Source organism: Ursus americanus, chromosome 13, assembly GCF_024610735.1.
Source record: "Ursus americanus isolate L20-20 chromosome 13, mUrsAme1.1.p, whole genome shotgun sequence".
Classification (NCBI taxonomy): Eukaryota; Metazoa; Chordata; class Mammalia; order Carnivora; family Ursidae; genus Ursus; species Ursus americanus.
In genome coordinates this window covers 50208466-50234157 of record NC_142139.1, presented here as the reverse complement: position 1 = coordinate 50234157, position 25692 = coordinate 50208466, and the positions used below count along the sequence as shown (strand labels likewise).

At 37.3% G+C, this 25692-nt stretch overlaps 1 pseudogene; it reads right to left on the bottom strand.

Moving 5' to 3' along the window:
* Positions 1-11370, bottom strand: part of LOC123793038 (uncharacterized protein C3orf38-like) — a 74102-nt pseudogene extending 62732 nt beyond the window's left edge.
* Between the last annotated feature and the right edge of the window lie 14322 nt (positions 11371-25692).

Genomic DNA, 25692 nt, shown 5'->3' with positions numbered 1-25692 from the left:
GCTTCCGGAATAGGACAGAGACATCTTTGGACGGCCCTTATTCTCCTGCTATAATATCTCTCAGTAAAGTTTTTAAGCTGTTTTCAATCAGGTCCTGTACTGTTCTTGTTTAATTTATTTCTAATTATGTTATCTTTTGTTGTTGTTGTCGTTAATTATTATTTATAGTTAGATTCTCATTTAAGATGTGTTTTTTTGCTAACTGGAAAAATATGACTTTCTTCAACAGCAGGGCTCTCTAAAGAGCCTCAATTAAATGCAGGAAATGAGTTGTCCCCACTAAAAATTCCTCAAATCCAAAGACATATTTCCTGGAAATGTCTGTTACTACATCTTCATATTGCTCTATCAGCATTAATTGATCATTTCCTCCTGCTTGAAAAGTTTCTTTTTTTTTTTCCTGCTAAAAATCCCGTTCTCTCTTGGTTTTCCTATTTCACTAACTACTTTTTCTCAGTCTTTTATTATCTTACCACATCCCTTCTATATGTGTATCTATGGTTCTTACATTGCTGTATCTTCATCTTTAGTCTCATGGCTTTTTAGCACCGATGAGCAGAAAAGTCCTAAATTTACAGCTTCAACCCCTGTCTTTAATTTCAGATTTGAAAATTCAGCTGCTTTCTTAACACCTCTACATGAATGGCTAATTGGCATTTCAAAACTAAATGTCCAAATCAAAACTTCTGAATTTGTATACAACACCCCTACCAAACAATCCTCCCCTTCCCCACCCTTTCCCATCTCGATAAATGACATTGTCTTTTGCCCAGCTAATTGTGGAGACACACACACATACACACACACACACACACACACACACACACCTTGGAGAAATATTTGACTCCTCTTAAATCCCATCCAATTCAAAATCTGTACTGACGGCTCTGCTTTTGAAAAATATTCAGCGTCTTGTCACTTTCATCACCTCTATCATTAACATTCTAGTCCGAGACACTGTTGTCAATCAATTGAATCATTGCAATGTATTCTTGCTCCCTTACAACATCCAGCATGTTCTTTCCCAAATGTTTAACAGATCATATCACTTCTCTGTCCAAAAACTCTGGCTTCCAATTTTACTCAGACTAAAAATTTCCCACTCCTTGGAATTGGGGTATATTTGGTGTATTAACTCTGAAAGGATGAACAGCCTCCATCTGACACGGTTACAGAAGAAGTGGTGTTCTTGAAGAGGGCCATTTTCTTTCTTTTCTTGTTTTTTAAAGATTTTATTTATTTGAAAGAGAGAGTGAGAGAGAGAGAGCACAAGCATGGGGGGGGCGCTGCAGAGGGAGAGGGAGATGCAGATGCAGGCTCTGTTCTCTGATGAGCAGAGAGCCTGATGCGGGGCTCGATCCCAGGACCCTGAGATCATGACCTGAGCCGAAAGCAGATACTTAGCCAACTGAGCTACCCCGGCGCCCTGGAGAGGGACATATTCTAGATAGTAAAAGAAGCATTCTGTGTCGAGATTTAGGATGTAAATGAATATCTGTCAGGCAGAGTAGAAATGATAGGTCAAGGAAGACATTGGGAGCTTGTCCTTAGATTGTGACTAAGGATGTCAAGAATGCGAAATGTGGTAGAAGTAGCTATTAGGAGAGTCCATATTTAATTCAAGTGTAAGTTTAGACCAAAGGCCCACAGATTTAGATTCAGGCTGAAAGAATCAAGGCAAGGCTGTTTGCATGCCAAAAGAAAGTCCCGGGAACCGGCATATTCATGGTCATAGGACTGTAAAGAACCCAAGAAAGAAGGCAAAAATCAAGGGAACAGAACTGCTGCCACTTGATTCAACTGCCCTTTTCTATCTGCTGATTCTTTAGTCAATGCCAGCTGCTGGAAGGTCTGGGTTTCATTTTATTTGAAGGGGTCATTTCACTTCTAAGATCAACTATTTATTTTCTTTAACTTGTCATATCCATGACATTCTAAATTTCTTTCTTCCCATCAATTTTTCATTGTAGTTTTTTACATTTTAGAAGTAATTTTAGAAATTTAGAAGTTAAAGAGGACGCCAATAAATGGGGAAAAGAGACAACAGGACTTTCTTCCAGTTTGATGGTTTTTCAAGATAGCTATGGCCTCAGGAGGTTACAAGGCTGTAATGTTCTTTCCCATGGGAAAGTGTGTATTTTGGTCAATCCATAAGTTTTTAAGCCATTAGTACATTTGGGCAGTTGCATTTCTTGTAACTCACAGTCACAAAAAGATCAATTCCTGTGAATATCTTCAACCCTGACCCCTAGACAGGAAGTTTTCCAGGGCAAAATATTTTTTTCTGATGTGTGACACTGTTACATTTAAATATTCTGTAATACTATCTTCATACAGAGATTTCACTTCACTTGAACCCTTTTCTGACCTATCTTATTATAATCTTAAATGTATTGTAAAGAATCAACCAGTAAAACTTTCTATATAATAAATAATGCCTTAGGTCTATCAAGTGTTTTTCTGATGTACAAATCATTTTTACATATTCTCTCTTTGCTGTTCAGAAGAGCCTATAAACTACACCCAGATCACCACTGCCTGTTTACAAAGAAGAACTAAGGATCAGCAATGTTTCATAGCTTGCTAATAAGTACCAGTGATAGAACTAGCACCCAGATATTCTGATTCTTATTATTTTTTACACTATGTGATACAATGGCCATTAAATGGTTAGCCAGAAAAATCCATGAGAAGGTATAATTTAGGGTATAGACTATATTACATCGCAATTGTTACAGCCTTCATGTTTTTATCCAATGGGGATTCCTTTTCAATTCATACCCAATCAGAAAATTATTCTTTATGCCAAACTTTGATATAATGTAATGGAGAATAAAATGACTTCTCATGGCAGAAGTCACAGAGTCATAGCAGCTTGTAAACGGAGAGCTCACAGGTAAAACTATCCTACAGAGCAGAGTGAAGGAAATGAAAGCTTCGCAGACCAGACAATAGGTAATGACTCTCTATGTGAACTTTGTGGAGTTGTAGAAGGATCAGTCATTTTCTACAGAGAATTACACCTGATTTCTCCAGTGTTCTCTAGATCAAAGATTCTCAATAGAATAGTTTATATTGGCTGTCTCCAGTTCTCCCCTTAGTCTAGAATTAACTGACTGGCATTGTTGTTTTTTTGTTTGTTTGTTTTGTTCTTGTTTTTGTTTTTGTTTTTGTTTTTTAAGCTATTCTGCTGGTCTCCAAAGTATTAGAAGGGTCCTATAGCAACTCTCACTCCACCCAGTGCCGGTGATAATCCCTTGAACTTGCCTGCTGACTCTGCACATGCAGCCAGGGGCGGCAAGTAAAAACAGAGGGCATACCACGACACTGAATGTTTCTATAAATACCAACTGTATAGGGAGCACATTGACGGGCAGGTAACAGATATGATCCCTAGCCACGCTTGCAGCATGCATTATCTACATATCTTATAGGGGGATCTGGCAACTTCTCTGAAGTAGTCAAGAACGTCAAATCTTCATTTTCTTTATTTCCTGAGGCAAAGGAGAAATAAGTGTGTTATTTCTATAGCCGTAATGAATAGCAACTACCAGAGTCTCTGTTCAACTGGTATTTCGGGGCTTTCTAAAAAGAATAGCCTGTTAAATGAATTTGTCTTTCCATTGAGGCAAATACAGGGAGCAGTAGCAAATATTCTCCTACCAGAAAAACTAATATTTGCACTTTTGTCTCTAAAGATAATGTAGTTTTTCTTTCTTTTTTTTCCCCCTCTGTGTGTTTGGTGACCTAAAACCGTAATTGATTTTAGACCGAAGGTTTTTTAATGAGTGTTTTACAATGAGGCATTTATTGTGGAGAGCCATAGGCCCCAAATCTTCATGTCTCAGAATTAGTATTTACCATTTCTTTTATACTGGAGAATAGAGACAACAAAAGTACAAAGAAGTCAGACAAGTCAAGCTAAAAGCAGAATGAATACATGGAAAACTACAAGAGAGCATGAAAGAAGATGAGGAGATGAGCAAGAGGTGATTCAGCAACATAAAATCCACTGACCACAATAAAGCACATGACCTCACAGGGCAACTAAGTATTTGATAACAATCAGTTGTGAAAACATCCATCTTTTAGGGAAAAATTCCTGCTCCTTTCTTTCTTCCCAATCTCTCTGTATCTAAAGCCTTTCCCTCTTTCTGATTATGTTGTTTTCTTTCAATTTGATGACTTAACATTTTATTCTCAACATTTTATAACACTATATTTATAACTACATGCAATATATATTTTATTTTATATATATACATATATATTATTTTTATATATGTATATACACATATATACATGTATATATATACATATATATGTATATACACATATATAAAATATATATACACACATATATTCCCTTTTAAAGAGAATTTATCTCATTAATAGATTTTCATACGTTAAAGCATCTTTGCATCCTGGGGATAAAACTCATATGGTTATGGTGTATAATCCTTTTAATGTGTTGTTAAATTCAATTTTCTAGTATTTTGTTGAGAATTTTTACATTTTTATACACCAAGGATATTACCCTATAGTTTTCTTTTCTTGTAGTGTCCTTGTCTGGCTTTGGTATCAGGGTAATGCTGGGCTCATAAAATCAATTTGGAAGAAATTCTGAATTTTTTAAAGAGTTTGAGAAGGCTTGGTATTAATTCTTCAAATTCACCAGTGATGTCATCTAATCTTGGTTTTTTCTTTGTTGGTATGTTTTTGATTACTGATTCAATCTCCTTACTAGTTAACTACTAACTAGTTCTATTTCTGCATGATTTGGTCTAGTTAGGTCATATGTTTCTAGGAATTTATGCATCATTTCTAAGGTTGTGCAAGTTGTTGATGTATAATTGTTTATAGTAGTCCTTATGGTCCTTTTTATATTTGTGGCATCAGTTGTAATGTCTCTTCCTTCATTTCTGATTTTATTTGAGTCTACTCTCTTTGTTTCTAAGTCTAGTTAAAGGTTTTTACATTTTTTTCAATTTTTTCAAGAAATCAGCTTTGTTTTCTTGATTTTAAAAATTGTTTTTCTATTCTCAATTTTATCAAAATTTTGTCAAATGCCTGATCTGTATCTGTTAAGAAGATCATAAGATTTTTATCCCTCATTTTGTTACGGTCTTATATCACATTTATTGATTTGTAAATGATGAACCATTTTTGCAGGTGATAAATTCTACTTGTTCATGGTGGATGGTCCTTTTACTATGCTGTTGAATTCAGTTTGCTAGTGTTTTGTTGAGAATTGTTGCAATCTATGTTGCAACGGATATTGGCCTCTAGTTTTCTTTTCTTGTAGTGTCCTTGTCTGGTTTTGCTATCAGAATAAAGCTGGCCTCATAAAACGAGTTTGAAAGTGTTCCTTCCTCTTCAAATTTTTGAAACGTTTGAGAACAATTGGCATTAATTCTTTGAATGTTTGGCAGAATTCACCAGTGAAACCATCTGGTCCTGGGTTTTCCTTTGTTGGGATGTTTTTAATTACTGAATCAATGTTCAGATTTTCTATTTCTTCATGTTTCAGTCTTGGTAGGTTGTATGTTTCTAGGAATTTTCCCCTTTCTTCTAAGTTATTTAATTTGTTGGCATATAATTGTTCATAGTAGTTTTTAGGATTCTTACTATTTTTGTGTCATCATGTCATAATGCCTCCTCTTTCATTTCTGATATTTATTTGAATCTTCTCTCTTTTTTCCTTAGGGATTTTTTCAGTTCAGTTATTGTGTTATTCAGTTTCAACATTTCTATTTGATCCTTTGCATGTTTCTTATCTGTTGAAATTCTTACATTCTTCACCTTTTTTTCCTCCTGAATATTGAGTATCTTTATAGTGGTTATTTTGAATTCTCTGTAAAGCAATTGATATATCATTGTTTCATTAGGGTTAGTTACTGGAACTTTTTATCTTATTCCTTTGTTCAGGGCATGTTTCCCTGTTTCTTTCTTCATTTTCTTTCCTTCGTTTTCCTCTGTGTTAGTATCTGTGCAGTAGAAAAAACAGACACCTCTCCCAGTATTCACAGACTGGTCTTATTCAGGATATAGCTGTCTCTGATCAGTCTGGCAAGAGATTCAGGATGCCTCTCAAATCTTTTCTGTGTGTATGTCATCTCTGGACTGGTGCATATAAATTCCCAATTAGAGGGATTTTCTGGTTCCTCCCCCCTTCTCCCCCAAGAGTTTGTAATCTCTTACTTCCTTCTGTGTCTATCTGCTATATTCTGGGTCATCTAGATCAGCAGCACTCAGAAGTTCTTTTTCTGTTCTTACATGCCCCAGACATCTAGAGTATGCTGGGGACTGGAAAGGCTGAAGCCATTGCCTTGGGTTTTCACCCCAAAAATTTGAACATTGAGCATATGCTTCAGTCTCCTCTTTTCTTCCCCAGAGATAATTCAGAAGCTTGGAGTCTTGCTTAGGGAGGGGCTCCAATAGATGACTGCATGCTAGTCCAACCCACCTTTGTTCTCAGTGGTCCCCAGTCATCTAGAGTGTGCCTTGTTCCATCTGTGCTCTGAGACATGCAAGACACAAGAAGGTCCCTTGGGTAGCCCCTGGAAAAGATGGATGTTGAACATATGGCCCCACTCTCCTTTTCCAAGGAGAAGCTGGGACCTGGGGTCTTTAGAAACTTGCTGTGTGCTGAGCCAGGGAGAGGGGTGATGGTGAATGCTTGCTTGCTGGTCCAAACTGTCATCTTTGTTTTCGGTAGCTCTCAGGCATCTAGAGTGAACTGGATCCTGGCAATGATCTGAAACAGGCAAGACAGAAGCCGGTCCCTTGGGCAGAACTTGGAAAAGGAAGTTTTGATGCCTAGTCTAACACTTTTTCTCTCCATGGTGAAGCCAGGATTTAAGGCTTATCATCTGCTCATTCTACACTGAGCTGTGGGGAGGACCTATGGTAAGTGCTTGCACACTAGTCCAGATCACCATCTTTGTTCTCAGCAGCTCCCAGCCTTAGAGCTCCTGAGACTGAGATTCAGGTGAGATAGAAATGAGTTCCTTGGGAAGCCACCTGAGAAATCCAAATGTTGAATGTAATGTGCAGTCCTTTCCTTCTCTCTCCAGGGAGAAGATAGGAGCTGGGTGTTTCTTATGGCTTATGTGCCTGAGTGAAATTATGGTGAGAAGGTGTCTCAAGGTTTTGTTTGTTTCTTTGTTTTTACCAGCTCTGGTGTGGCTGGTTTCACACTTACCTGATGTTCAGGAGTCTCTGAACTGGTTTCTAGATTTCTCACAAAGGGAATTGGTGCAAGTATTGTTGAATTGGTGTGTCTGTGGAGGGGAAGAAAAGTCTAAGGCTTTCTATCCTGCCATCTTGCTAATGTCTTCTCCTCAAAATTAATTTTAAAATCCCTTCTTAATGGACATTTTGATTATTTATATTTTTTTATTACATACAAATTTTCATGAGTATCCTATAACTAATTTTGTGTAAATTCCTGATTATTGTCTACTAGAAAATTTATTGAATACAATTTCTGGGTCAAAAAGTACATTTTTAAGTGTTTTGAAATGTATTTTTAAATTACACTCCGGAAAGGGTGCATGAATTTATAGACCTTTGAGAAGTACATGAGAGTTATTAGACACTGTTTAAACCATCACTGTCTTTAAGGGATTAATAGGGTTAGACACAGAAGAGACACTAACGTATGAGAGAGGAAAAAAAACAACCTGAGTTGGAGGGAAGATGGGCAGTGAGTACCAAGTCGTACACTAATAAGACATGTAATTAGTCTCCACTATAGAGAACACAGGCCAGGGATACTCTTTATGAATTTATTGTGTTCTTGAATTCCTGTGAAAATCTTTTTCTCTTAACATTCCTACCTTGTAACATCATAATAATCAAAATGTAATTATCCAGGAAGCAAGGACATGAGCACTCACTCTTAATTTTTACTCTTAATAAATCAAACTCAGTATCTCTTTTATTCCTCTTTTTCTGATCTATTTCATCAGTACTGAAGCTATTTAGATAAGATGGTGGTTAAGAGTCCATTTAGCTTTTGGCCAAAAGTAATTTGCTGTTGGAATTTGGTGGAGATTTTGCTATAACATAATCCTTTCCTTAGTGTAGGGAAAATTGGACAATTATCACTTCGGGATGATTTATATGGAAAGCTACCAGAGAGCTGGTGCCTGCTAGCTTTGCAATAATACAGCTGTCACAAGGCCCAAAATGTCCCTTTCATCTAGTTGGAATTTTCTTTGTTTGTTTATCTTTTTCTTTCTCTTGGAAAGGTTGAAATCTTATGATAAAGAGAAAAAGAAAGGACTGGAAAGGAATGATATACAACATTGAGAAACGTTTCTGCCTTTTCATTAATAGCTCTTTTTAGTTTTTCTGATTTTTGGATACATGCTTGGTGCAGACGTGTGTATACATTTTTGGCTCCAGCCTTAATCTGGAAATTGCAGAACATCAAATAAAGGGAAAAAGTATTAATCCATGATTGGAAACCCTTCGCTGATGGAAAAACTCGTACATGTCTGGGACATAGTATCACATATGAAGCGCAGGAGTGAGGAGAACGTGATGTCTTTGTATTATTTGTGAGTGGGCCTGTGTGTAGCCCCTTATACGAGCTTCTGCTTTCTTTAATGATAATGAACAAAAGGAGGCAACGTGTAAACTGAGATTGCAACACCATCCTTTAATTTAAACTTCTTACTGGGTAGCATCTATAGTTTTATGAGTCCTCAGGCTATTTCTAATCATACTCAGCCTAAATATTTTGACAATTAATTTTTTTTTTTGTAAAAAGATAGCTCAAGCTAACCTGGTAGTTTCTTGCCAATCTACTCTTCCGAGAATAATTAGCTGCTCTTGCCACGGCACCATAGTACCTTTAGGAAGTACTTCTCACACCTTTATTTAAGACCTGGCGTTGTTTACTTTTCACCAGAAAACATAACATCGGCGAAGTGGCTAGGAATAATAAATCTTCCAGATGTTGGTTTTGCCTTATTACATTGCAAGATTCATCAATTCCCTCAAACCAGGTTGCTAGGGGACATGAGACCTCTTTCTTTAGAAACTCCCCTTAAGCTGGAAAGTCGAAGAAGTGAACTAAAGCCAGCAGGACTGTTTTTAGAAGCGTGAACACACAACAACAATTTGAAATGAAAGATGAAAGAACAACAAGAAAACTCTAATAGAGTAATAGGTGATGCTTTCTTTTTCCAAATAGACAAAAGCTTCCACACTGAACAAGAAGCCTTGTGGCAAACAACTGATTTATGTCCTGAACTTTTGAACTACATAGTTAATTTTCAGCTAATATATATTTAATTGAAATGTTAGACATATTAGTCATTTGTGGGTATGCACATTCCAAACCCTACCAATTTCCTCAAAAGAAAAATATTGAAAGCAATGTAATAAGGGTGAAAAACATTTATTTTATGAAACACTAAAATGAAGTTGATTTCTGGGAAAGTCATCTGTTAATAGTAAAGGAACTAAGAAACTATTTTTTTTAATGAAAAGTGCACATTTTCCAAGTCTAGTTTTTGTAAAAGTAATAGAATTCAATACATCTGTATCCTCTATGTTTCTTACAGAGAGAACCATCTATTAAGATGAATATGTTTATTCTACTATAAATAAACAAATAAACATGACATTGTCCATGTGAACATGAAAATTGGACTCTAAGTCAAAAATTTCCACATGACCATCTGTATTTAGAAATCATTGGAGAGAAAAAATCATGACTCTACAGAAACAAGCATTCAAAGTACTTACTTCTAGAAAGACCAGGAAGTAAATAATTTATATCTGTTTATTCACTTCCATTTTCAATGGACATTGGGGAAGCCTTGTTCTGGTATCTCTGTGCTCATATGGGATTAGCCAGCATGTTTTGATAGTGTAGTGCTTTTAAAGTCTCAGGTGATAATCACTGACATCCCCAGTCACCTCCAGGCTGCTGTCCTTCTCTTTAAAGCTGATAGGGCTCCTTGGTCTTTGAACCAGTCAGTGTGGCAGCAAACTATGAGCAATAATTAGAGTGATAGAAGGGCAGCTGATAAATGCTCTCAACTATGAGAGGAACAGAGAAATTTCAGAGCCCCTGGAATTGGTCAAAAATTCTAATAAAGGAAATGACTCTCTTGATGAAGAACTGTCAGCATCATCACATTGTAGCAAAGCAGAGGAATAAATAAGAAGATCCGAAGGAAACCAGTATAGCAATATTTCCTAGTTATCCACTCCAACCATGTCACCATTTCTCTTCTAAATAAGGGCTATTGCTAATACCACAAAAGTACTTTTACTGTTACTGAATTTCAAATTGAATATGAGCTTGGAGTCCACAAGACTCGGGTTTGGCACTGAGTAAGCTTCAAAGACACATCGTCCAGAAATCCAGAGGTAATAAGAAGGAAATACTAGCATTTACTGAAGTTCTTTAAAGAACAGTAAAGGCAATTAATCAATACCAACAATACCTTTCAGATTAATTTGTTTCTGGTCTGGGTGTATGTGTGTACATAGTGTATACTATATCTATTATAAATTATATATTATGTAAATTATATAAGTAATATATTGCATTTTATATACACACATACACACACACACGTATATGGTACTTTGGAACTTCTCAGATATTAAACTCCCTAAATGTTCATCTAAACACACGTACATGTTTTGTTTTGTTTTGTTTTTTAAGATTTTATTTATTTATTGAGAGGGAGAGAGAGAGCGTGGGGGAGGGACAGAGGGAGAGAGAGAGAGAATCTCAAGCAGACTCTGTGCTGAGGGCAGAGCCCCACACAGGGCTCAGCCTCACGACCCTGAGATCACGACCTGAGCCAAAATCAAGACTTAGAGGCTTAACTGAGCCACCCAAGTGTATGCCCCCCCGCCCCCACATGGTTTTGTCTCTCATTCTCCTTCTCCCTCTTTGTTGTGTAGGTCAGCTTAGCCTATTTGACTTTCATCTTCACTATTTCTTAGCTCTATTTATTCTATGGCTTCTACGCCACACACAAGAAATGGGCAAATACATAATATTACTTGAGGTAGAGATTAGGGCACACATTGTGAGTTACCAAAGATATGCTCTTTTGGGTGGGGAGTCTCTAAATTAAATTAACATGTATCATTTATCCTAGTTATGTAAAAATTATTATTTTAGCATATTAAATACAGTGCAACAGCTCAGTAGCATACTTGCCGTAATGCAAGTTTGGGTATTATGTGACTATGATTTGGCTCACATCATTTACCCAGTACCCATGGTCGAATGGAGAAGGGCTACCTGTGATCATTTGGGATGAGACGTCCTCCATTCAATGTGAGGTCATCTGTGTACACTAGACCTGTGTAGACTAGACCTTTTACCATTTTTACGTTTGTACGTTTGTACAATGTAGTCTACATGAAAAATAGCACTTTTTACTTCTCATTTCAGTAACATGACACACATTTTAAGAAATTGAATTTTGTGGAACACTTTTATATCGTTACCATAGGAGTTACCTTTATAATGGTTATGTAAATAATACATGCTTGTAATAAAGAAATCAAGTAGTACAGAAAGGCAATAGAAGAGAGTAAAAACTTCACCCTAGATCTTATCACCCAGATACATCTGGTATGGACACTGAACACTATTGCCTACTTCTCTCTATCAAATACATACGGCTTTGTATTTCAAATAATAAAAAGATTTTTTTAAAAGATTTTATTTATTTATGTGACAGAGAGACAGCCAGCGAGAGAGGGAACACAGCAGGGGGAGTGGGAGAGGAAGAAGCAGGCTCCTAGCGGAGAAGCCCGATGTGGGACTCGATCCCGGGACACCGGGATCACGCCCTGAGCCGAAGGCAGCCGCTTAACGACTGCGCTACCCAGGCGCCCCTCAAATAATAAAAAGATTTCTTAAGGAGCACTCTCACATATAAAAAAGAGTTACCTGAAACAGACATATCCTAGTGAGTCTCACTAGCCCACAATGTGATAAACTTCCATCACAGACCGTCATCCTAAGAAAGGCCATTCTTTCTGTGTGAGCATCCTGCAAAACATCTACAGTCACAGTCTGCTGCCCAGTTCGAGAAATCTTTTATGTTGTTAGTATAAAACTTAAAGAGCCCTTCCAGGTTTAATACCTTCTTACAAGAACTTCTTTTTTTTAAAGATTTTATTTTACTTATTTGAGAGAGAGAGAGTGCGGGCATGAGTGCGGAGGGTCAGGTGAGGGGGTAGTGGGAGAGGGAGAAGCAAGCTCTCCCCTGATCAGGGAACCCAAAGATGTAGGGCTCAATGCCAGGACCCTGAGATCATGACCCAAGCCAAAATCAAATGCTTAACCGACGGAGACACCCAGGTGCCCCAAAAGTACTTATACTTTTAACAGGCCTCAACTGAGCAATAATAGCAATCAAAATTCTCATTCCCAGGAATCACCATCCTGATGTTAAACTACAGCCCTTACAAAGCAGAGCTTGAGTTGGGCATCTTTGGCCTGGGCAGTAAACTCCCCAAATGTTCATCTAAACACACATGTAGAGGCACCTGAGTGGCTCAGTCAGTTCAGCATCTGCCTTCGGCTCAGGTCATGATCCCAGGGTTCTGGGATTGAGCCCTGAGTCAGGCTCTCCGCTCAGCGGGGAGCCTACTTCTCCCACTGCCTCTGCCTACAGCCCCCTCTGCTTGTGCTCTCTCTCTGTGTCAAATAAATAAATAAAATCTTTAAAAAATAAAATAAATAAAATAAACACACCTGTATGGTTTTCTCTCCATTTGTTCCAGCATATTCTTCCTGGCATGTGGAGTGGAGTTGAGTGGGATAGGGTAATCATAGATTATTCACCTCCTGCGTATAATCCTTAAAGAATTAATTATCACCTGTAGAGGCAATGGTGGATAAAGTCAGTTGTTTATTTAGACAAGGAGATGCCAGGTTTAAAAAAAGAAAGACAAGGGGCACCTGGGTGGCTCAGTGGGTTAAGCACCTGCCTGCCTTCGGCTCAGGTCATGATCCCAGGGTCCTGGGATGGAGGCCCATGTCTGCTTGTACTCTCTCTGTCAAATAAATAAATAAAAATCTTAAAAAAAAATAAAAAGGAAAAGAAAAAAAGAAAGGCAATATAGGATGGAACCAAGAGATAACAGTGACCTTGAACTCAGCCAACTAAGTCTTAAATCCTGGTTCCGCTACTTTCCAGCTGTTGACATGTGTAAATAATTGTTTTAACCTCAGTTTCTTCAGCTCTAAAATGAAGATAACACCACATAAAGTTGTAGTAATGATTAATAAGAGCAACGGCTGTTAAAATTTTTATAAATGTTAAACAATGTTAAACATGTTTAACAAATGTCAAAATTCCTAGTTCATCTTAATCTGCTTCTTAATCTCTGTCCCTTTCTTCAGATTTCCAGTTAATCCCATTATACTAGTAAGAAAATAATATGACATATCACCAGTGGGAAACTTAATCAGATTACCCAGATGATCAGGTAGGATCCAAAAAATTAAATTGTATCTCTGACCTCCCAGTCCATTTCTGGGCCCACAGCACATGTTTCCTTTAAGGACCAGTGATTCTCCTTTAGTCGCTCTTAAGAGTAAGCCCTCTTCTAATTCACTGGTTAAAAAAAAAAAAAAAAAAAAAAAAGTCTGCATTTAGTTTCACAGCATGAAAGACAAAGAAATCTTTTGTGGTTCTCTCCAATACTGAACCTAGCTGTTTCCTAGGACAATAATTCAATGTGTCTTAATGGGCAAAATTCATTCATGTGTGCCTATTCCTGTCCAGGTAATGAAGGTCCTAGATCATTAAGTAAGAGGCAGGGAAGCTTACTGGAGTCCAGAAAATAGGATTACCAGCAGGTTAAAGATGCTGAAGAGAAGAAAACGCAGGGGCTTTCCAATTTCCAACAAGTAACAGTCATTGTCTTGCTGGGTTTTGGTGAGTACACCTAGGTAGCCAGTTTTGAACAGGTTTTGTAGAAAGCCCAAGTAGTATTTTTGAGATGACAAACACATGAGATCTTGTTTCTATATAAGGGCTTAAAGACAAAAACAAAGGCAAAAGAAATGCATTTTGAGAAGATAAGTTTATCAATGAAAACTCAATCCACAGGCTAAAGAGTTTTGCAGAGACTCTGAAAAATTTCAGAAATTTTTTTATCCCATTCACAGCCCCCACTCATTATACTCATATATTCAGTTCTGACCTTTAGAAGTTTGGAATTGCGGAGTCGATCTTTAGCGGCAGTGGTGGTGGAGGTAGGAATGGTGGAGGAGGTAGGAATGGTGGTAATTGCAGTGGGGAGTAATTTTAACACTTCCTAGCTCAGGCACCCTGTTAGGGGCTTTCCATACCTTGGCTTAATCCTCACGGTGTTTAGCAGCACTGATAATTCAACAGCTGCCTTGGATTCCAGGCTTCTCATGTACAAAAGCTGTGCTGTTTCTTTTTCTTTCTTTCTTTCCTCTTTTTTTAGAGAGGGAGAGAAGTTGGGGAAGGGGCAGAGGAAGAGGGAGAGAGAGAGATTCTCAAGCAGGTTCCACCCCAACCCTTAACCCATCACAGGGCTCAATCTTAGGGCCCTGAGATCATGACCTGAGCTGAAATCAAGATCCTGAAGTTTAACTGACTGAGCCGCCCAGGTTCCCCTGTGCTGTTTCTTATATACACAATCTCCTTTAATGTTCAACTTTAATCCTATAGAGTTAGTATTATTTTTTACTGTGGGAACTTATTTTCAGAGGCGTTAACTCAAGTAACTTACCAGAGGTGTGAATGTTTTCTGTGTATTTATGTAGATAATAATTGGTGCAGCTGGTTTTTATCATATTATATTGCATTAATTCTGACATATTAATTAATTGCCATTAATAATAAATAGTTTTTATTTGGGACCTAGTCATTGTCTCAAACATTATACTAGATGCTTTATTTTCTTATCTTGATTAACACTGACATTTACCTGTATGATTACTCTTCTCCCTATTTAATAGATGAAGATATTGAGGTTTAGAGAAGTGGGTCCCTCAAGCTAAGGCTACACATGAATGAGTATGGTGAGATACTGATCCAGGCCTGTATTGGTCCAAAGTCTATGGTTTCCACTAACTTGGCTACTGAATCGACCCAGGGAAAAATAAGCAAACTAAAATAATAGTGACCGCATCATTTTTAGGTGTACTGATATCTAGTACCATAGTTAAAATAAGTGTGAGATTAATCTCTAAGACTGATTGAGATCAGTAAGCTGCACTGACATACAAAGAAAAAGAAAATACCAAAATGCTGACACTAACACTTTAACCTGGTTAGTAGTCTGAGTATGTTTGATATACCCCTCAAATTTCATCTCATAATTTAGGTGAAGGGAATAGGACATGAGTTGTATTTTATCAGAATGATACCTAGGACACTAGGATGTAACAACAGAAGTATCATGGCAAATTTTCACTTTTTCATCCAATTTTAAGTTTTGTACACCCAGCATAGAGTTTGCCATGTGCATAGAAATTAATTATGAATTCTTTCCCCCTGAGATTGGCAGCAAGATGAGGGTACTTGCAAACACTAGATCTATTAATATTATAGTGGAGGACTTAGTTAATAAGTGAAGGACAATTGGGGCGCCTGGGTGGCTCAGTCGTTAAGCGTCTGCCTTCGGCTCAGGGCGTGATCCCGGCGTTCTGGGATTGAGCCCCACATCAGGCTCCTCCGCTGGGAGCCTGCTTCTTCCTCTCCCACTCCCCCTGCTTGTGTTCCCTCTCTCGCTGGCTGTCTCTCTCTGTCAAATAAATAAATAAAAATCTTTAAAAAAAATAAGTGAAGGACAATAAACAAGATGTATGAAGATGGGAAAGAAAGAAAGAAAACTATCAATATTTGCAGATCACATAATGGTATCTGTAGGAAATCCAAAATAATTCACATATAAATCATTAGAATTTATACACAAAATTGAATGCTTACTGGTAAGAAAGTCAATATAAAAAGAAAATCTTTGTATACTAGCAATGAACACTTCAAAAATGAAATGTTCACAATGTTATAATTAACATTTAAAATCACATTGAAAAGCACCAAATACTTAGAAATAAATCTAAAAGATGTGCAAAACTGCTATTCTTTATTTATTTATTTATTTATTTATTTATTTATTTATTTATTTGACAGAGAGAGACAGCCAGCAAGAGAGGGAACACAGCAGAGGGAGTGGGAGAGGAAGAAGCAGGCTCCCAGCAGAGAAGCCCAATGTGGGGCTCGATCCCAGGACTCCTGGATCACGCCCTGAGCCAAAGGCAGACGCTTAACGACTGAGCCACCCATGCGCCCCAAAACTGCTATTCTGAAAACTATAGCATATAGCTGAGAAAATACAAAAATTACTCAAGTAAATATTTATGAATTTGAAAATTTAATACTGTAATGGTGTCAATTCTGACTAAAACTGATTTATAGATTGATTGCAATCCTATTCATTATTCAAAATGGCAAAATAAAATGTTATTATTGAATTCTAGTGTGGAAATTCTAAAATGTATTATAGAAGTGCAAAGGGGAGGGTCACCTGGGTGGCTCAGTCAGTTAAGCATCTACCTTTGGCTCAAGTCATGATCCCAGTGTCCTGCGATCAAGCCCTGCATCAGGCAACCTGCTCAGCGGGGAGCCTGTTTCTCCCTCTGCCCCTCCCTCCCGCTCATGGTCTCTCTCTCTCTCAAAAATAAATAAATAAAATCTTTAAAAAAAATGCAAAGGGGAAAGACTAATCAAGGAAAAGAACAAATCTGAAGAACTTATGTTCTAAACATCAATTCTTATCAGAGCTATGGGGAAAGCGTATAAGATCTTTGTGACCTTAAGGAAAAATTTCTCAGATTTTTCTCACAAAAAGTGATTTAACATAAAGGTGATTAATTGATTCAAATTAAGTAAATTAGGAACCTCTATTAAATAAAAGAGTGAAAAGACAAGCCAAAGTGAGAGAACAAAAAAGGTATATATTAATATAAGGAATATATAAAAAACAACCAATCAATAAATAAAGATAAGACAGCCACTATAAAAATGGAAAAAACTTGGGCAAGCTTTCACAAAGAAGCATATCCAAATAACTAATAAATATATTTTAAAATGTGCTACTTTATTAATCATCGGAGAAAGGTCAATTAAAAACCATAATGTGATATCACTATCCTTAGGAATAACTAAAATTTTTTTATTTTTATTTTTTAGATTATGGGTTTTTTTAAAGATTTATTTATTGATTTTTTGAAAGTGAGAGAGTGAACATGAGCGGGAAGGGCAGAGGAAGAGAGAGAGGAAGAATCTCAAACAGACTCTGTGCTGAGTGAGGAGCCCAATGCAGGCTCAGTGTCACTACCCTGAGATCATGACCTGAGCCAAAACCGAGAGTTGGGCGCTTAACCAACTGAGCCACCCAGGTGCCCCAGGAATGGCTAAAATTAAAAAATAAAAACATAAAAATAAAAAGCTTGACAATATCCCATGCAGACAAGGATCTGGAGCAAATAGAATGCTCCTACACCTCTGGGCTGATGGGAATGTACACGTGTATAATCACGTCTCTTCAGCAGTATCAGCTAAAGCTTATCATGTGTACAGCGTATGATCCAGCGACTCTATCCCTAGGTATACACTCAACCAAAATGTGTACAATATGTTCATCAGAAAACAAGTGTAAAAATGTTCATAGCAGCACTATTTGGAATAACTCAAACCAGAAACAACCCACATGTCCATCAATTCTAGAATGAATAAAGAAATTCCTCTATACTCATCGAATGGAATACAATGGTGATGAAAATAAATTATGTACACAGTGAAGTAAATGAATCTTACATATATAATGTGAGATGATGGAGGTAGACACACAAGAGTCATAGTATATGATTCTATTTATATAAAGATAAAAAACTGCTAAAATAAATTTATAATATTAGGAGCCAGAATAGTAATGACCTTACAAGACAGGACAGGTGTAGTGACTAGAACAAGGTAAGCTTCTGCACTCTGGAAACTTACTCCACCTTGATCTGAGCGGTGATTATGCGGATGTGCTCCTCTAGTGAAAATTAACTAAACACCCATGATTTGTGTATGAATGTTAGACTTCAGCAACAAAGAAGTCTATTTAAATAAACAGAATGAAGAGTTTAGTCCTTTAAGATGGAAAATCCCCTGGAACGTTCAACATAGAATAAACTAGATAAGATACATATACAACATTAGGTAAGGAGACGGTATAACCAGATACAGAAAAATTTTTATTGTAAGAAAAGAATACATTAACTCATTTGAATCTGTTTTTAAAAAATTGACATTTTTATAAAATGCTTTTGGGTGGTGCCTGGGTGGCTCAGTCAGTTGAGCATCTGCCTTCAGCTCAGGTCATGATCCCGGGGTCCTGGGATTGAGCCTCCGCATTATTGCATCATATCATCATCATCATCATCATCATCATCATCATCATCATCATCATCATCATTATCATCTGCTCCCTGCTCAGCAGGGAGTCTGCTTCTCCCTCTTCCGCTGCCTCTCCTCCCGCAGGTGCTCTCTATTTTGCACTCTCTCTCACTAATAAATCAATAAAATCCTTAAAAAAATGTTTTGGGGACAAAATCTGAATCATATGAGACCAGAAAAAAATATGAAAGTTTGTAAAAAAACCAGCCTCTTTAAGGATGCTTATTCTAGATGCATGTATGGTTGTATACAACCGAAAGGAGCACATTGTAGAAAATTATGGAAAGTATAATAACTAATTGATCAATACATTAATAATATAGTTTATATTACCATACAAATATTTTTATCTTCTAAATATTTTTCACAGTTCTTTTTGTCGAACATCATGTTTATTGAAACTAAAATAAAATTAAAATGAAACTAACATAAATGTGACAAGTCTAATGAAATGTTAGCAATCACGTTCGGCAATATTAGTATACCATGGTAATGCTGGGCTTGTCTTATGAGGAAATTAGGAAGTGGCCACAACTTTATACAGCTGTAAAGATTTTTTTCCAGATAATGTGAAATTTGGATCCTGCCACTGGGACTTTCTCACATGCCAGCTTTTTCTCTGGACTTAGTTTGGACCCCGGGGCAGGATGCACAGAGATCTGTGGAGCCTAAATTCCTGCTTTTGAGGAAAACTTTTTCATTTCACTGATAGAGTATAGTTCAACAACTACGCTGCGCTTTGAACAATTAAATTAGTGAATTCTCCTCAATCTAGGGGGAACAAGGGAGAATGGGAAGGAACTGGGGTGCAGGGTGCTTGGTGTGAGAAAAAGCGAAAACAAGCGCTCACTCTTTGTATTTATTTTACATACCCCGAGAGCTCAGAAGTGAATTCTTATTTCCAGTTGTCATACAATAAGCTGTAGAGGTGGGCTGGAGTCAGCCTGTACCGTCTCAGGAAAGCTTATTGTCTATTTGCCTGGGAATCTGCAGGTCAGTTGTTAAAAGACATCCATTAGTAAGAAATACATGAACATAATTAAATAAATCACATTAAAAACAAAGGTGTTAGATATTCCAAATTTATCGCTTTCTAACAACTTTACTATTTGTTCTTGAGGTTATTTACGTCTTTTGTGTTTGTACAGTGAAAACACCACGTAGTGGTGCGCCCTGTGCCTTCCTCCCGAGTCCACATTTAGTGAGGTCATGTTGACAGTCTGACACTGACCCGGTTCGTGGTGTTTACACTACCCAAATCACAGGCACTACAAACCAGGGCACTCCTACTCCCTTGCAGGGAGTCAACTGTTACATATTTACCAGCATATTCTGAAAGACTCTGTCAATGATTCAAGTGTTCTGAGCATAATTCTTGACAGTCCAATCATTGGCAACCAGTTTATAGACAACGTGACTATAAGTCATACATATATATACACGTAGACACCATGTATATACGTATCTGCTGTCCCAGCCTCATTATTAATGATGCCATCTTCTCATTACAAAGCGCTGCAGTGTAAAGAATAAAGTATGTGGTTACTCTCCTTACGGGAGAGCAGGGTTGCCCAACCTCAGCACTACTGATGTACTGGGCCGGATACTTCCTTGCTGTGGGGACTGTCCTGTGCTCTAAGGATGTTCAGCAGCACCCCTGGCCTTCATGCCCTAGAGGCCTACCCTTGTTATGACAACCAAAATGCCTCCAGGTATTTTTAAATAACCCAGGGGGGTGGGGGAGATTTCCCTCTTCTGAGAACCACTGTCATACATTGTAAGGGTTAAAACAATTCTAAAAAAACCCTGAATTTTCTCTGATGCCCAAAAAAAGAGATCTCCTTTTCTTTTCTTAGATCTTTTTCTTTAAAAATGTTGTTGCAAATTCTTTCTCTGTCACTTTAATTTGTAATGCTTAAAAAAAAAAAAAAACTAAGAAAGAAAACCCCTCTTGCCAATTTTACCACCCAGGAAAGTTTTCCAGAAAGGCCTCAGAGCCCACTCTTTGAATTGAAACCATCAAGGAGGATAGCGTCCTGTCTCCCGTCTCTGCCAGAGCTTACGCTGGGTTCGTGGCTCCAAGTACAGTGCCTGCTTGTAGAGGTACATGGCATTCTCTTTTCTGTTGGTTAAAGACAACTAGCCGACGCAGATGTCACACCAATATCGACTGAATTTAAGAACTATGCAGAGCAAAATGGTTCTGTCGAGTCCTCTCAGCTATGGGCAAGTTGTCATTTATCTTGAGATTGTGAAGGTAATGGCTTGCATCTGCCTGCCTGTTTTTATAAAAGGATGAGATTTCCTTTCATCTTCATCATCTGTAGCAAATTGCCTGTGATGGACATCGAATCTAGTTTAATGCTTATTCAGTAATAAAACCGCTAAATTCTTTTCTGCCTCGTAGAAAGGATTCGGTGGGTTGGCAAGAGATTCTATCTTTATTTTGCCCAATAAGAACAACATCGAGACTGAAGCAGAACGGAGAAACCTGAAGCAAACTAGGACAAAAGAGTGACGAAAATTGTGTCAACCACCAGAAAGAAACACAAGAAGCATATGGTCGTACGCATAACCTTTTCAAGAGCCAACTTCGTCTAATATTTTGGGAGGAAATGTTTTCTTTCCCTCACTCATATCTGCTCCCCAGTTAATACGTGCTGAAGATTGCTTCCCCTTATTATTTGTCTTCTCACCAGTGTTCTTTGTTCACGTAGCTTCTACTTTCTTTCTACAGGTGGAACTCCCCTGACATGGAGTATCATTTCACTTCATTTATTCCCTCTGTGAGCTCTTAAGCAAGACTATTGTTTTGTAGATTTTCCTCAGGAAATGAGGTGATAATGAGGAGGTGATAATGAGTGCAGCTGGCAATAAGAGACTGAGCATGGTGATCATTAGCCTCCAGAACCTCATTACCCTTGCCACAGGGACTGTCCCACTGGCCAATTTTTTCACTCATCATCTCTGGACTTACCACTTTGGACTTCCCATTTCTAGTGCAAGGGTAATAAAGGATGTCCCAAATACTGTTTTTTGTGGGTAAAGTTGGTCCCCAGAGTGTCTAAAAATACCATGTAGGTAGGCAGGTAGGAAACCTGGCCCCAATTATGAAAAAAATAAAGCAATTAGCAACATTACTAAGTAATGTTAACAGAGTGCAATTGAGAGATGCTAGATATCGCATTTGAGATTATCAGGTGAAATTGGGGTTGAGAAGAGGGGAGAGTCATAGCAAGTTGAATTTGGAGAAAGCAGGAAGGGAATAGAAGAGAATGATATATGGAGACTGAATGCACAAAGAACTTATAGTTATACAGAAAGAAGCAGACACATGGAAAATAGTTGAATCACCTCGGTTGGCAGAACCCTAGATTTAAGATTCATAGTGTCTTGTGATGAGACCCTCCTTCCCCCACCCCAGGGCTTCATGGAACTCTAAACTCCCAAAATATATTTAATTATTTGGGAAAACTTGCAATATGTCTGTTCATAGATTTGGTCTTACAACACTTATTTATCACCTGTTCTATGTCAGGCACTGTTAATAGACCGTGGATATACTGATGAATAATTTATACTGATATAATTTAGACAAATCTCTACCTTCATGGAGCTTATACTCTAAGGGAATGTTCTCAAGATTCCATAGCTCCAGGGGCGCCTGGGTGGCTCAGTCAGTTAAGTGTCTGCCTCTTGATTTCGGCTCAGGTCATGATCTCAGTGTCTTGAGATCAATCCCTGTGATGGACTCCATGATCAGTGGGGAGTCTTCTGGAAATTCTCTCTTTCCTTCTCCCTCTGCTTCTCCCACTGCTCACTCTCTCTCTCTAAAGTAAATAAAATCTAAAAAAAAAAAAAAAAAAAAGATTCCCTAGCTCCCTCTTGTTATATGTATCTTTACACCCAACCCCATATAGCTTAACATAACTGAGATTTTTTATAGCTAATAAACCTAATTAAAACATCAAACAAAAAAAGAAGTTGAAGAAAATAAATCTCCTTTTTGAAGATTTGGTCTCAAATCTCTATACCTTGCTGATGTTGGATGTCTTCTGGGTTTTACTTATAAGTTAAATCTTATGGTATCCATTTTTTATAGATCAAAATAGCTGCTGGTAATTTCATATGGTTAACCAATATATTTTTCTTTATACCTGAAGTTACTATAAGAAGAAACTTCCTCTTTAAAATTTTGTTAACATTGAAGTTGACTTTATATATATGTGTTTCCAGCTAAACAGTGAAATACTTGAATGAAAGTCAAAATTATCTGAGATAAAATAATTGTGAAAAGAAAGAGTATTCCTAGCATTGAAGAATAAGATGATGTGAATAAAAATTCACACTATGACATATAAATAAATTCAAATAACACTTTAAAATATAAATTTGATCTTAGGTTCCCAACAAAAAAATTACAAGGACAGTGAAAACTTAGAGCAGTGTAATAATCCAGTGGTTTCTATATATTAATGAAAACAAACATCTGGCTCTTTGGATATATGGTTTCCTCACACTTATAAGAAAATCAACTGGCATTAGACATTCTACTGCTCCCTATATTTAATGGCATTAATTATAAACTGTGGCTTTATAAATCCAAATGTGAGCAACTGAAATAGGTGGCACTGTTAAAAGTAAATCCAAGCATGTTTTTCCAGGTCCTGGAGAATTCTTCCTTCTCTTGGGCTTTCTGGTTGGTTCAAGGAAGTTCCAGCAACTATACCTGTTCATGATGTAGTTGACACTGATGCTTGGCGGGAACTGTGGTGTGGAAAAAGGCAGGGGCTTATTCTCGTGTTACTCTAGCCAGATAGCTAGGGTGGGGAGTCTGTTATTTAGCTTGCTCTTCCTGCCCTTGTCATCACACCAGAAAGGTGGGCTTACTGAGCGGAAAATGATCGTGAAAATTATTTGCGATAGGGGCGCCTGGGTGGCTCAGTCATTAAGCTTTTGCCTTCGGCTCAGGGTGTGATCCCAGGGTCCTGGGATCGAGCCCCCCTTGGGCTCCCTGCTCAGCGGGAAGCCTGCTTCTTCCTCTCCCACTCCCCCTGCTTGTGTTCCCTCTCTCACTGGCTATCTCTCTGTCAAATAAATAAATAAAATCTTAAAAAAATTATTTGCAATAACCAGAAAAGAGAAAATGATATGCTTCTGCAACACCTACTTTATCGAAAGCATAAATCAAAGGAAATACACAAAAGATTTTAAAAAGTAACAATACTTAAAAGCGTTAAGAATTAATCAATAATTATGTTTCATAATAAAATGAAATAAAAAGTGCCCAGGGGCCCCTGAGTGGCACAGTTGCTTAGGCACCTGCCTTCTGCTCAGGTCATGATCAGAGGGTCCTGGGATCGAGCCCCGTGTGTGGCTCCCTGCTCAGCGGGGATTCCGTTTCTCTCTCTGCCCCTCCCCCCACTCTTGCTCTCTTTCTCTCTCTCTTTCTCAAATAAAGACATAAAGTCTTTAATAGAAAAACATGTCTTAATCTTGTTATTGGAAACGGAGTAGAATGAGTATACTGCAGGTGAGTTGACTTTTTTCTTAGGTAGTTAAAATTTTCTGTAGCTACCTGAAAATGACATGGTGGAAATATCAGTGTCTGGTATTAACCACTGCAAACCTTTCATCATCCACCTAAGTAGTAAGAGGGCTTTTCTCTACCACTCCTTACTGTTACCTGGCATAGCGTACTCAAGTTAATAAACATTCCTACTTTATCAAGAGTCTAAGTAAGTGTGTTTTTAAAAACAGTAAGTTTTCCAAAGTGAAAAAGGGATAACGAAGTCAGGTGGACATTATCTTTGGATGACCTGTGTCTCTATGTCACCCTTCCCCCATCTCTATTACTTTTGATTACACATCAAATTACTGCAGCTTTTAAAATATTTGCAAATAGAATGAGAACATTCTAGCTATTTATGCATGCCTGAAGTGATCTGTCTTGTTGGAGGACAGGAAGCAAAGACACTTCGGTTTGGTAAAGTATAGACAGAGTAGACATATATTCCTTTAAGCATTTAGAAATGGAAGGGAGAGTCTAAATTCAAGCATCAGCTGTCTAAACCCTGAGATCATCAGTATGGTGTTACTGTTTCTGACAAAATCTCTTAGGAAAACAGAGTTAGATTCCATTTAAACCAAATCTTTTCATTATCATGTTCTAATAAGTCAAAGAAGGAAACGCTTTCTGGTAAGAATCCTATTCTTTAAGGAAAATCATCAAAATGAGGGCAGGGAGCAATCTGTCACAGCTTTAATCAGGGTGCACAATAGAACAGGAGAAAAAGGTGTAGGAAAAGTGTAACAGAAAACAATGAAACAAAAGATGCTTGGTTAACTCTAGGAGAAAAGAGGTGAGACGGATCAATTGGAGGAAGAGGACTTCAAATCAGTTATTATTGAGTGTGGGAAGCCTGAGTCAGTGGATTTGAATGGAGAAAAAAGCAAATAATCAAAAAGCACAAGATTATAGTGAGCAGCTTTGCCCCTTTCTCTCCTAACGCCTTGAATTGCCACCAAAACTCTTAGCTCAGCACTCTGTACATATACACAACAGAAGTATTTATAGATCTGCCAAAGCTACTGCTCAATGTGACATTTTATTTTATTTTATTTTATTTTATTCTATTTTATTTTATTTTATTTTATTTTATGGGAAAGAGGAGTATTATTTTTAATGAGCTTTAACAATATTCACTGTATCTCTAGAGAGATTTAGATTTTTTTTTTTACATCTAACACATATCTTAACTTACTTTAAAATAAGTTAGAGTAACTTTACAAATTCACAAATGAAAATTATACTTTTAATGGTAGGTAAATATTAACCTATAGATTAAGATGCAACTAAATATTTGTGAAGTCAATCATATACCAAAAAACAAAAACAAACAAACAAACAAACAAACAAAAACCCTGCTTTCATAACCTGATGTTTCAGATTATTTCAGTTTGCGCTTCATATGTTAAACTTTTTAATAAATATTTTTGCATTTTGATTCTAGAGATTCTATTTAGAGCACTTCACTCCAACGGTTTTTTCATGGATTTAGATAATCTTTATTTCCAATAAACCAAACACCAAATAAGCCCAACTATTTTCCATTTTAACAATGTTTTTGTTAGTTGTAGAGACATCTTAATTGGCTATATAAAATTTTAAATTAGATAATGCAACTTTTAAAGCTGTTAAATAGCA